The sequence below is a fragment of the Sipha flava genome, unplaced genomic scaffold (genome assembly GCF_003268045.1).
Source record: "Sipha flava isolate LNK unplaced genomic scaffold, YSA_version1 116_pilon_pilon, whole genome shotgun sequence".
Lineage (NCBI taxonomy): Eukaryota > Metazoa > Arthropoda > Insecta > Hemiptera > Aphididae > Sipha > Sipha flava.
Genome location: NW_020271740.1, coordinates 340,818 through 354,009, shown reverse-complemented (window position 1 = coordinate 354,009; position 13,192 = coordinate 340,818).

Sequence of the window (13,192 nt, the reverse complement as noted above, 5' to 3'; positions counted from 1 at the left end):
AAAATGCAGGGGAAACTATTTTGTACGTAAAAGACGTTCATATAATAAAATAACTTTATTCTGTGAGGATTAAATATTGCATTTCGAGGAGCACAGGAAATTATGTGATTATTAAAATAATCGTATTACTGCAATGTTGTGCGGACCGTTTAGATTGGCAATAATATTGTGCGTTCTCGAACACCGATTGTCATTAACGAACTTAGGTCTATGTGTAATGTATAAACATAATATGTAACAGAAATTCGTCGAAATTTTGATTATCGAACAAAACCAATGAGTGATAGTTAAGGCAGAGGACTTGTAGCCCTAAAAATACACCAAATATGCACTTAAATATCCAAAATATGCTTTTAAAATATTGATAAAATAATAAATTATTTAAAATATGCATCTAAAAGTATAAAATGTAAGAAATATATCCTAAAAATCAAAATAAACGCAAAATATGCATTTATATGCACAATAAAATTTCAAAACTAGTTTTGTGGAAGCATGAAACGTATTTGTTTTGCACTCTGCTATTTTTGTGACTGTGCAAAAAGAATATGCAAATGCTATAAGTCCTCTGCTTTAGTGATAGTATATGGTAAGGTGCATAGAGTGTAAATATATGTATATGTATGTATCATATTGAGAGGAGTTAATTACAAAAAAAAAAGTATGGGGGTGTAATCTAGTAACAGTATTTAATCTAAAAAATATACCAGCTGGTAAAATGGTAACTCTTTTTAACATATATATTATTATAACAAAAGAAGATACACAATAAATTGTAGTAGCAAAGACACGGACATATAAAATGTAATCAAAATACAGCAATGAATTTTTTAAACTAGCTACCTAGAAAGCACAAATTTTGTCAATGAGAATATTTTGTCACTTAGTTGATAGTATTTTGAAATACTGGACACAATAAAAACAAAAATAAACAAAATTAAAAAAACAATAAAACACAATAAATGATCAAAGAAAATATAAAGAGAATAAAGAAATAATTAGAACATTACCTAATAGATACTTATAGTAGGTACGATATAGATACTAAATATATACATAATATATATTAAAATCAATAAATTATTTAATATATATATTAAATATATATTTTATAATACCTACATTATATTGTCAGTTATCTATAAGTATTTACTTTTTTTATCAGTATTTAGATTAATTTTTAATATTTTTGAGGAGAAAACGTGAAATACTGTCATTCTACTATTAAACATTGATTATTTTGAAAAAAAAGTACGTTGCTCAGTGAAAATTCTTTAAAAAATACACTGAAATACAGTTCTTTATATACAACAAATTAATAAAATAAATACAATATGGCCGACATCGGTGTGGTGAGGGTTAGGATACTGGCGATATTTATTATTGACTTCGGATACTGCATGTGCGCGGGACAAACTGTACGCATGTCATATCAGTCCAATTTCGAATAATCAATAATAAATATCACCCGTGTTATCGCCACGCACGCGTGGACTATTTGTAACGTTCTGAATTTGGTAGTGCCCAGAAAATTACGTTCGCTACATGAGTCGACCATCATGCGCCCGAAAATTATTTTTCGGAAGACCCAGCGATTTGTTCTAAAGATAATATTTATAAACATGTAAGAACGAATTTAACAAAAGATTTTATCTTTAATAAGTAAATGATAAGTAAGCATAGGTGATAATTCATATTTGATATACATTTGATAAACTGTTAGAACGAAATTAGATAGGATTTGAAGAAACGTTTAAATTTTAATTAATGAGAGGAAATCCTATAATAATAATAACCATTAACAACTCTAACTTCATAATTCTTATAATAATAGTAATGAACACTTCATCTAAAAACTTTGGACAGACGAAATTCTGTCCAAAACTATTATCTTATTTTTTTTTTTGTTATTTTATATAATTCAAAATTGTTCAATATTTAAATAATATTGTAAAAATACTAATTTTTTTTAATCCCTGTTAAATTGCAGTGGATGTTGTCAAAAAGAACTTTAATCGTTCAATCAAAATTAACTTCAACTTCAATTATCCGCTTCTTCAAACATCGATCAAAATGTTCAATGTTGGAAAAAAGTTCAATCTTAGTAATGTTTTTTGTAATATTCTTCCCGGTTTTCATATAATATCATCTCAGATATAATATTTTTTCTCAAATTCTTATATTTCTAATTAATAATCACTAAAATAATTATAACTCAACTTTCAAGCTTTTTAAATTGTTGGATTATGCCCGGGTCCAGAGGTTTGCAGTGAAAATGTTAAATATCGTATTTGGAAGGGAAAATACTGGATCGACTTGATGGGAATGAGGAGTTGCATTGTTGACAAAAAGCAATAATTTTCTATCCATTTTTTTTCGTTTGCTTATCAAACTTTGTAAGCCAGTCTGTCACGATAATCTGGTTCATCATCCAAGTCTTTTTATTCCAAGGCCAATCAACAGGGAATTTATTTAAGTCCAATTTTTTGAAAGCTCGTGGTCGTTTCTCCTAACATATGACAAGAGGTGTTCAAATTCACCTATCATATTACAGTAGCCGCCGTTTATTGGACTCACTTTGGGACCCGACAATTTAAGTCGATTAACCGAATGAGTCAATAAGGCGAATGACTCAAAAAAAATTTAAAAATGCTTAAATTTAAAACCGTATTTACTTAAAAATATGTATTGAGATTCAATATGTATGTATAAAAATAAAAATCTATACGCAATTAAAAATAAAATATGTACCTAATTAATAAAATAAATTAATTTTTTGATAAAAATCCATCTAACGTTGATTGGATTTTCCCTTCTTCAGCCAACTTCATAATCATATCTTCATAAGATTTATGTTGCTCAAATACGTCAAAATCGCCTCTTTGCTGAATCCCTCTACGTACAATTTGAAGCGCCTCAAGCATTTGTTTAGTTGATGGTGGTTTTTCATTAGGTTCCTCTTCGTCGCTATCACCAGCCACATTCTTTTTTGGCCGTTTTAACTGTATTTCACCACATATATCTTCCTCGGTAACGATTTCGATAGTTTGGACTTCTTCGTCAATATTTATCCATTCATTATAAAGTTCAGTTGATAGGTCAGTGGGTCTTTCAACAGGAACTTCAACTTCTTTTGGACTGAGAATGAAACCACCGTGTCGGAAACAATTACGTATTGTGATTTTACTAACGATATTCCACGCTTCGTAGGCTAAATACGAACCTTCAAGTATAGTTATTTTTTTGGCGATTTCATGAGCACGTAAGGTACATAATTCTTGTTCCAGGTTAGCATCAATCACACTGATCACATTCTTTCTCATGTTTGTTCTATAATATGCTTTAAAAGTGCGTATAATCCCTTGATCACACGGTTGTATGATTGATGTAGTGTTAAAAGGTAAGAATACGAGGTTAATATGTTTAAATTTCACTATAACCATATGAGCCGTGCAGTTATCGACTAGCAATAAAACGTCATGATGAAGTTCATTGTCCCACTTGATCAGCTATTCGGTGAAAATTTCTTTTGTCATCCATTCATTACTGTTTGCAGTATAGTCTACCGGTAGATTCTTAACACCCTTGAAACACCGGGGATTTTTACTTTTACCAATCACAAGCAGTTTTCTTTTTTCACCATCCATACTCGCACGACATAATATGGTTAGACGTTCTTTACTAATTTTAGTTCCTCTAGTTTTTTCATTTTTGAACGCGTAAGTGTGCTCAGGTAATGCCCTGAAATAAAGTCCAGTTTCATCCGCATTGAACACACAAGACGGAGGATATTTGGCGATAAGTGATGGTCATTCTGAATGAATCCACAACCGTGCAGCTACATGGTCGGCTTCTCCCTGTTCTCCATGTGGCTTAACGAATTAAATGTTTTCGCGTTTCTTCCATCGGTGAAACCAACCTTCTGTTGCCACAAAATCATCTTTGCCTATTTTTTTCGCAAGATCTTCGGCTTTTTGGCGCAAAAGTGGTCCTGTAACTCAGACATCTTTTTGTCTGACTTTTGTGAACCATTGCTTTAAAGCTTTTTCAACTTCTTCTTCTTTACCGACCCTTTTTCTTTTACGGTTTGAATTCACATTTTCTAATGATGCGTTTTCGATTTCCTGTCGACTTTTCAGCATCCTACCTAGTAAACTTTGAGACACGTTCAACTTACATGCTGCTTGTCGCTGGCTCGTTTTCGGAAGCTCGTCATATTTTTTAAGAACATCTAATTTTTCTTTCACACTCAAATCACGTCGTTTGTTCATTGTAACACGATAAATAAAAATGTTTACACAGAATTTAAACGCAGACAATACACTGAACACGACGACGTCTATTCATACACTACCTGCCATACTAATTGATATTGACGACTGCTTGGTTTATCGTAAAAAGTAATTTATTTTATCTCCGCGATAAAAGCAAAATATGTACCGTTATCGATTTATTTATAACACATTTTTTCAATGTATGTACAATGTACATTGTACATATTTTCTTTGTTTATCTGATTTTAAAATGACCATAATAACCGGTGTGTGAGTCGAATAGACGAATTTTTTGCTGTATGTTAGTATATGTGCAAATCGGGACCAGCCGTTTTGAGTCTAATAGACGAATGAGTCAACTAACCGTGAGTCCAATAAGCGGCGGCTACTGAATATCACAAAAGCACAGTCAATCGTCATTTTGAAAATTTTCCACCACTGCACATTTCATATTTAAATGTCATAATTTTAATGTGTAGAACTTGAAAAAGACCTAAATTATATTATTGTTTTTATTTAAACTTTAAAACTATATTAATACCACGAAAATGTAGTAGTTCGTGTTAATATTATAAAATAAACTATATTACGAATATATTATATGCCATAGTAGGCTTTTCAATATTTTACAATTATTTATAAAAAACATTAATGATAGTTTATTACAACTTAAAAACTAAAATAGTAATATCCAAATTAATGAGACTGTTTACTAGATACAATGTAATTACAATATTAATAATTTATTTTTTAATATAATATATATATTTTTTGTTTTTAGTAATAAATTATTATTAGGCATTCAAATGTTTATTTATTAAAATAATTAATCAAATTATATTTTATATATTAAGTCAATATGAAACATTTTAACTAAATAATTATTAATTATAAATTTATTTGTAATATTAGGTATTTATTATTAGGTATTAATTATTATTAGGTAATATTAGGCCTAGTCATATATTGGTTTTGAAAAGTGATTTGAATGCAAATTATATTTGTTTTCAAAGTTAATTAAAAATGATTATAAATATAATTATTTGATACATATTTTTTTTTTTTTGCTAAAAATTATAAAAATCAAATTTATGAACAAAATACTAGACAAATCCATAATTTTTTCCTATTTAATGTTCATAATATTGTTTGTGTTATTATTATTAAAATTTGTGTACATAATATCTATACATAAAAATAATTACTATATGTTTCTATATAAACATAAAATGTAAAACAAATATTAAAGAATCGAAAGGTGTTTTTCTTCTCCTGAAAATTTTTCAAAAGTGGATATACCAGATTGTTGCATTAGTCCCTTCAGTTATATGATTACGAGAGTACATACGAATGTTAATATGTTTTGATAAAGTATTTTTTTCTACATTTTCAAATAAAGATAAAAATTAAAGATAACAAATTAAAAAATTCGAACGTATTAATAATGTTTCTGTAAATGTGTTTAGTTTAAATAATAAGGATATAATTTTTCCACTATATATTAATAATGCTGAATGTAATAATCATTTCGATTTATTTTATTTAACTAATAATAAAACATCTCATTATAGTTATATTAATAATTTTTCAAGATTAATACGAAATCAAATGACTAAACATAAATCTAAATTAATTATATGTAAAAGATGTTTTACAGTTTTTAATAATAGACCTTGCAAAAATAAATATTGGGGTATTTCTGGATAAAAAAAACATAAAATTATTTGTAATAAGAATAAGCTTGGACGACCTATAATGTTTGATACTAATGATGATGATTTCATTTATTTTAAAAATTATCAAAAAACGCAAAGAATACCTATTGTCATTTATTCAGATTTTGAATGTTTTTTAAAACATATTTTAATTAAATCATGTGATAACAAACAAAAGACTCGTTTAACACATGAACACAAACTAATAAGTTATGCATTTTATGTAAAAATAGATTATTCGATTATACCTAAATATTTAATTAAAAAATTTAAAATTCCTACAAAAATTAAAGTATATAGTGGTAGAAATCCTGCCAGTCATTTCATGAAATCTATAACAGATGTAGGTATTAAAATTTATAGTCTTTATCAAACTAATATAATAATAAAAAAATTAACTATCGACGAGGAGAAAAGGTTTCAAATGTCGGAAAATTGTGAATGTTGTCTTAAATCTTTTAAAAAAAATAATCTTACAAAAGTTCGAGATCATAACCACTTTACTGGTGATTTTAGATTTGTACTATGTTTATCCTGCAATTTCATTTTAATGAATGTTTCTTTTGTACCAATTTATTTCCATAATTTAGCTTATGATAGTCATTTCATAATTAAAGAACTGGGTCGTAATGATAAAGATATTTATATAATACCAAATTCTTCTGAAAAATATATATCATTTAGTAAAACAGTTGCACCTATGTTTAGTATTAAATTTATAGATACTTATCGTTTTATGTCAGAATCTTTATGTGATTTAGCAAAAAATTTATCTGAAGATAAAACAAGATTTAAACAAACTATGAAAATATTTTCTAAATCATCTTTAGATTTAGTTACTCGGAAAGGTGTTTTTCCTTACGAATATATTTCTGATTTAAGTAAATTAAATGATACTTGCCTAACCTCGAGACAAGAATTTTATAATTCGTTAAAAGACAAAAATGTTAGTGATGAAGATTATTTAGATGCGCAGAAGGTTTGGAAGGTATTTAATATAAAAAATTTATTAGAGTACAGTAATTTATACTTAATGTGTGATGTTTGTATTCTTGTAGATGTGTTCGAAAATTTTAGAGATCTTTGTTTACAAACCTTTAAATTAGATGCTTCTCATTTAATAACTGCACCAGGATTCGCATTCGAATGCATGTTGAAACATACAGAGGTTAAATTAGAACGTCTTAAATGTTATAATATGCAACTTATGTTAGAAGAAGGGATACGAGAAGGTATTTGTCAGTCGGTTAAAAGATATGTAAAGGCTAATATACCAAATATTGAAAATGTTGATTTTAATGAAAATAAACCAAATACGTGGATAGCTTATTTAGACTGTGTAAATCTTTATAGAAAGTCTATGCTTTCTGCACTACCCTATCAGAATTTTGAATGGTTTGAAAATTTAACATTAGATGTAACAAAAATTGACGATAATTCTGAGTATGGATATATTCTAGAGGTAGATACTGATTATTCTAAATCCTTACATAAAATACATAACGAATTCCCATTTTTACCTCATAATACTTATCCACCAAATTCTAAAGTGAAAAAACTTCTCACAACATTAACTCCGAAAAAAAATTATGTGGTTCATTATAGAAATTTGAAACAAGCTATTGCTAATGGTATAAATGTAACAAAAGTTCATAGAATAATCCGCTTTAAGCAGTCTAAATGGATGGCATCATATGTTGAACTTTGTACTAATATGAGAGCTAAATCTGAAAATGAATTTGAAAGACAGTTTTGGAAACTATTAGTTAATAGCGTTTTTGGAAAATGTATGGAAAATGTAAGGAAACGAATGTCAATTAAATTAGTTAGTAGTAAAGAGAAAGCACATAAATTAATGAGGAAACCTTTTTTTAAAGACAGAACGATATATTCAAAAGATTTAATGGCAGTTCACATGCATAAAGAAACAATTAAATTCGATAAACCGATTTATGTAGGGTTTGCTATATTAGATATTTCTAAAACAATTATTTATAATTTTTATTATAACGTTATGAAAATAAATTAAATATTATTTATACTGATACTGATTCTCTTGTTTATGAAATAAAAACAGAAAATTTTTTTAAAGACATTAAAAACGATTTATTTTCATATCATCAAATCACACATCAAATTTTCCTAAAAACCATTATTGTTATAGCGAAGATCGAAAAAATCAGCTCGGATTCTTCAAAGATGAGTTAAAAGGCCGTATTATATTAGAATTTATTACATTACGACCAAAGCTCTATGCGTATAGTGTAGGTGATCAAGTAATTAAAAAAGCTAAAGGTACTAAAAAATACGTAATTGATAAACATTTAAAAATTGATGAATACATTGAAGTATTAAATGCATACATTCAACATAAATCGGTTGATAAAAAAATAGCATATCGTGATATGAATTATATTCAATCAAATAAACATATAGTTTTTTCAAAAACTACTAATAAATTAGTTTTAAATGCAGATGACGATAAAAGATACGTAATGAATGACGGTATTAACACTATGGCTTACGGTCATTATAAATTAAAAGCTAAATCTAAATATTAAAATACGTTTTTTTTTTTTTTTTTTTTTTTTTCTTATAGCTATAATTAAAGCTTTAATTATATTAATTAATTGTTTAAATTTATAAGGATATGCCGCATAGACCTGTTGCCGTGGTTCGTCCTCGCATTAACAAGCCATTACACGTAAAATGTTCTCATATACGTATAATGGATCTAAATGAGCTGTATGACCTACGAAAAATTATTGTTTGCGCTTTAGATGCGCAAAGATTTCATGGCGAATCTATTGTCAGCGATCAATATATGTCGTGGGTTCGAGGTTTGTATCACGTTGACACTACACTAATTCGTCATCGCCTTCGTCTTGGCTTGTCGTGATGTTGACTTTTTGATTTTTTTTTTTAATTTTTTGATTTTTTTTTTTTTTTTTAGTTTTGTTTAAAGCTGCAAAGCTGTACTTACCTACAATATATATGTTATAAAATAAATAATATACTGTTTTATAATTTTATATTATTTGTTTTAAACTGTAAATTATATTATATATTTATAATGTGTTATTATTTTATATATGTTAAAATTATATATACTATTAAATAAACAATATAATGTTTTGTGTTTTTGCTTTATGTAACATATTAAACAAATTGCTATGATTGTAAATATTAACATATCTAGTATAAATAAATAAATATTGAAATTATTTCATAGACTGTATTTAAATTCTCATAATTTATTTAACAATATCATTAATATTTATCCATGAATTACAGTTATTACTATAACCTAACCACTTAACATACATTTTATTATTTTTTTTTTTTTTTAAATACGTTCAATAAGAAAAGTATTAGGAAATTTTGTTTTTCTAATTTCTTCTTTATAAAAACAACCGGTTATTATATTATTAAAGCTGTCCTTTAGCTGATAAGTTATTGGATTTGTATTTAAAATTTTAACAATAGTGAATATTTCAGTAGTCCAATTTGGTGTATATCCTTTACTAAAATGATGTTTATACTTTGATATTCATACTTTGTCATTTATTTTTAACTTTGAATCTGGTTTTTTTATATGTTTTTTTAATAATAGTTTTATACTGTAGATTATTTGAATTTAATCTAGCTTCAAGCGGAGTACAATTAATTGTTCTATGTTTTGTATTATTATAACTTTCAATTAATTTACCTAAAGAATTATACCAGTTCCATAATCCTGTTGCAGTAAAATGTGTATACATTTTATTTTTTATTGTTCGAATAACTCGTTCTACTATTCCAGTTTTTATACTACTATAAGTTGAATAATGTTTAATACTATATTTTTTCATTAAATCTTTAAATTGATTATTGTAAAATTCTGTGCCGTTATCTGTTTGTAATAACTTTGGCTTATTTTTTTTTTAAATATTAGATATACCTCTTGTAACTTCTTTAGCAGATTTATTTTTTAAGGGAAATGTCCATATATATTTAGTAAACGTATCTATAATTATTAAAATGAATTTAAAACCTTTATTTTTTTTAGAATGTAATTGCATATCTATTAAGTCTGCTTGCCAAAGATCGTCCTTAAATTGTGTTATAACTTTCCGTCTCGGAAAAGTTCTTCTTGCAGACTGATGCAATTCATTTGCTATATTTTCTAATGCAGACATTATTAAAAAAAATAATACACGTTTATTTTAAATTAGCTTATATAATATAAAATAATAATTATTAGATTATATTTAACATTAATTATAATATAATATTCCTTTCACGTAGTTCTTCTAAAATAGATATAATTTCGTTATTCACACCTGTATTACCTGCATTTTGAGAAGATGTTAAAATATTGAGTCTTGTAACTAGTTCATTAGGATCATCGTAATATACTATTTGTGTTTTTGGTATTACTTGTTTATATAAACCAGACCCCGTTTTAGAGGATGGTGTGGTAAAATTTATTAAATCCGGATCTATTTCAGTTTCCAACGGTGTAAACTTTACTGGTGATGAAAAATTTGATTGATCATTTCCAAGCCCAGAATCATCTATCTTTTTTATTTTTCTTTTTAAAATATAATCGTTAAATTGAGCTAGATTTAAATTAGGTGAAGTTTTTAAAGGAGATGAGTTTTTTAAATCATTTTTCATTCGTTCGTATAATGGTTTTATAACATGTCTCCATTTAAAATTGCTATTAGTTTTAGGTTTTCCATCTGATTTAAGATGAACTTTCGTAGTTTTTAATATTTCATAATATGTTTCAATGTCTTCAAAAGTAGTTTGTATAGGTACTTTCTCGCATAATAACGACCAAAGACCAATCGTCCAAGGAAAATGTTTACCGAAAACATGTAAATGACCATTTATAAAAGTTAGGTACAGGGTAATTTCCTATTTTGAGTTTGTCATCGGTTTTATCATAAAATAATCCAAATGATTTATCATATTTTTTAGATTCAAAAGGTGTATTTAAAAAATTTTCAAAGGCTGAAACTGATGAACTATCTGCATTTTCATCAATATTTTCCACTGGTTTAAATGCTTCAGTATCTTTTTTATTTTCTATAATAGTGTTAAGAGGATCGATTATTGGTTTAAACGTCTCACGAAAGTCATGATCAGAACTTATAATACCTCGTTTCATTTCTATTAATTTTCGTTTTATATTTTTCTTAGATGTTATTAAATGATTAACAACATTTTACTGTACACCATGTTAAACAACTAATACATATGATAAAAATATATGTCTTTATATACTAAAAAATTATATTATTAATGATTTATAAGGTACTTATGAACGTATGAAAACCACATCTATATCGACCATGATTAATTTCACATGTTTTATCTAAAACTAAAAATCCATAATCTTCACGTTTCCAACATAAATGACACATTTGACGAAACTCGAAAAAATCCATGTCTGCTGAACAATGATCATCAAAAATATGTCGTAAATTTTTATCGTCTTGTTTAAATATGATTAAAAAATTTGTATTATCCCTTACAAGTTGTTTGGGTATTTTAGAATACGTCTGTGCTAAATAAAATATTGAGTTTGCACCAGAATGTCTACCCATACTGAAAAAATCACGTATTGGTGTTTGATTATCACAAATAACGTCGTCAAATATAAAAATTGAATTTTGTTTAACTAAGTTTGGTTTAATAACTTGTTCTGCATTTGTAAATATGTATAAGTTAACACCTTTAATACCGTCGATTATATTTTTTAATAAAATATATTTTTCTTGATTTAATGTTTTTGTGTATAAATATATATTTTCAAATTTCAGTCCATTTTTATGAATAATTAAATTATACATAACATTTGTTTTTCCCGATCCAGAGGGTCCAACAATTATTGCACGAATACTGTCTGGAAATAATGATCCGTGTCTTTATTGATAACGATCTAAAATTAAATACTTCCAAATGCATAAAAATGTCCTACACTCGATCTCGCAACAAAATAAATTATGACTATCATATACTCGATGATAAATTGGTTGAAATAAATACCATCCAGGATCTCGGAGTTATTTTTCAATCGAACCTTTCATTTTTATCTCATATTGAAAAATCGTGTACTAAAACTTTAAAAAGCCTTGGCTTTTTAATCAGATGCACTAAAGAATTTAATGATGAACATTGTCTTAAAACCTTGTATGTGTCACTAGTCAGACCTCTCTTAGAGTATTGTTCAGTTTTATGGAACCCCACGCAATTTGGACATATTGAATCACTGGATAGGATTCAAACACATTTCTTGCGGCTTATTTGCTATAAGAGACGCCTTATTCTTGATCCTAGTCTCCCCTGTTCTTCTTCAACTTTATCGTTTATTTAGGCCAACCTTAATTTGGTATCACTCGGCACTTGTCGTGAGTTAATTGATATTTCCTTCCTTTCAAAAATTATAAAAGGTACTATTATTTGTCCAGAATTGTTACATCTTCTTAACTTTCATATCCCTGCATTCAACTCCCGGTCCATCCCTACCTTCTCAATCCCGTTTCACCACACCTCTTATGATTCCAAAAACCCTATTGATTGGATATCTCATGTATGTAACAGGCGTAATGATATTGATTTATTTGTTTAATTATATATACGCACTGTTATTCATTAAAATTATGTTATCTTACTTTAATTATTTTATATTGTACTAATTGTAATTCTTTCTTTATGTCATGTTTATAAATTTTATCTATTCATTCATTATGTTATTTATCTTACTGTAATGTACTTGAGCCTTCAGGCGTTTATTTAATAAATGAATAAATAAAAAAAGTCGTTATATATGTAGCAGAGAGTTAAAAATGTACCCCCTCCAAAGTATTTTTCTGGCTACACTACTGCTTATTAATATGATATCAAGGGAGTACCTATTGGATATAGATCCAAAGGTGTTCCCATAGGGTACTACATATACGCAGTATAGTATATAAAATAATAAAATTGCTAAGCACCGAATTTGTAATAATGTATAACATTAAAAATATTGCAATCTTATACTATAAACAAGTGCTACGTGTACGCATTATTTAATAATTTCGTATACTTGCGTATCAATTTACTATAGTGAGCAATTCTTTGTTTCGATTATGGCGCAAAATGAAGCATGTGACATTAAATGTTTTACCGAGGTATCAAATATGATAAAAGTTCCGAGTGTTTTATCGAAAA